Genomic DNA, 1,901 nt, shown 5'->3' with positions numbered 1-1,901 from the left:
AAATTTACTTGCTAAAAATTAAAAATTAGAATTGGCAGAAGTGATAGGGAGAAAGAAGAGAAATAAATGATAAAACAAGAAATAAAATATACTATGTACATGTACCTGCTCCCCAAGATTATTATAAACTGCATATGCTGCAAACATGTACTAATCAAATTTTATTTTGGAATTCAATCTTTATTTAGAGGACACTGCAAAATAGGAAATTCTACACCGAAATAAGAAACCCCTTCAAAAGATAAGCTTCATACAGTACGTACAGTGTGGAACTGTTCAAGTATAATCTCATTGTAAAAAGTGCTACAATGACAAGCCACATTTAAAAAATAGATTTCTTAGTAGAGAAAGACAAACTTATACCGAACATAGAACACAACACAAACTGGTGCCTCCTTCGGCTGTACACCTAGAAGTTAAAGGAACGGGGAGCCCCGTCCTGCACTTGGAAGATACAGGCCTCAGAGGTAGTGTCTGGCACATTTGGTTTTCTTCCTCTACTGAGAAATACTTCATCAAGTTTAATGAGGCCTTGTACACAGACTTATATTCATGGTTCTGCGGTGCTTCAGTCTTGTGCAAGCAAAGATATTTATAACGGCATTCAGAATAACAAGGACAATTTTTTTTTTATCTTTTACAGTTAACAGGTTCATCAATGGTTCTATTATACCACAATGAACAAGGTACACAATCTGTTCCACTGTCCCACTGCTTGTATAGTTGGTTATGGCCCACATGGCTTCCTTTTGCTTCTTAAAGTCCACCTTAGAGAGAACACTCATGAAAAATGGGACTAATCCGTGATTCACAACTTGCTGGATCTGGTCCTGCTGGCCGGCTGTGATGTTTGACATTGTCCACGTAGCCTCCTTCTGAATGTTTACCTTGGGTTGAGTGAGTAGGCTGGAAAAGACAGCAAGTGCTCCTGCTTCTGTCACAACCTGAGTCTGTTCGTCTGTTCCAGTGACGATATTCCCTGTGGCTCTCAGTGCAGGAGTCATAAGGGGCAATATGTCTGATCCCAGAAGCTTCACCAGATGGGGCACAATTCCTGTTTTTATGACCATTTCTATGTGCTCATTTGGACCATCAGTGAGGTAGGAAATAGCCCAGCAGGTATCTGCTAATATTTCAAGATCACTGTGATGCAGGAGATGAACCAAATTAGGGAGAATTTGCTCAACAGCGTCCAGTGGAGGTGCAGGATTCTTGTTGCGGCAAAGGTTGTAAAGGGTCCACAATAAAGTTGCATACGTAACCACCTGCTAAAGATGACATATCAGGGACTGCAAGAAGAGCTAAGAGTGGGTCATTGCACCATATTTGATAACCAAGTCTCGGAAAACTGAACCATCACCTGCAATGTTTCCCAGTGCTCAGACAGCCTGCTCACTGACATGAGCATGGGGAGACGCCAAGAGGAAAATGAGAGCCGGGATGGCTCCTCCGTCCACCACAGCCTTGGTCTGCTCTGACGACCCAGAAGCAATGTTAGTGATCATCTTCGTAGACTCAAATTGGATGGGACTACAGTCAGTTCTGCCCAGGAAGGGCACAAACTTGGGAATCAAACCCGCCCAGATTGTGTGGTCTATGGGAGGTTGTTTTTCCTGAGAAAGCAGTTTCCTAGCAGCTTGAAGAGTTTGCAGCTGGTTTTCCAGATTATTGCTGGCTATGCCTTTGACAATGTCATCTACAGTCCAGTTCACAGTGCCCTGGTTGTTGTAGTTTTCCAGCTATGGTGAAGTAGCATCATCAGGAAATGAGCTTACATTTCTCCTTTTCAGCATCTGGTCATCCTCCTCAGCTCTCCTCAGCTCCTCGTTAACTTCTGCTCGCCGCTGTCTCATGTCTGTACTGTCTCTCCCCTTGTTCTTGAATCTGTTCAGTTGTGCAGC

The 1,901-nt window shown here is 43.0% G+C and overlaps 1 pseudogene; it reads right to left on the bottom strand.

Moving 5' to 3' along the window:
* Nucleotides 1–409: 409 nt before the first annotated feature.
* LOC101563374 lies at nt 410–1,895 on the bottom strand (annotated as a pseudogene).
* Nucleotides 1,896–1,901: the final 6 nt, after the last annotated feature.

The sequence above is a fragment of the Octodon degus genome, unplaced genomic scaffold, assembly GCF_000260255.1.
Source record: "Octodon degus isolate 3935 unplaced genomic scaffold, OctDeg1.0 scaffold00033, whole genome shotgun sequence".
In the NCBI taxonomy this organism is placed as follows: Eukaryota; Metazoa; Chordata; class Mammalia; order Rodentia; family Octodontidae; genus Octodon; species Octodon degus.
The sequence above is the reverse complement of the archived record's forward strand: the minus strand, read 5'-3'. Positions and strand labels throughout refer to the sequence as shown.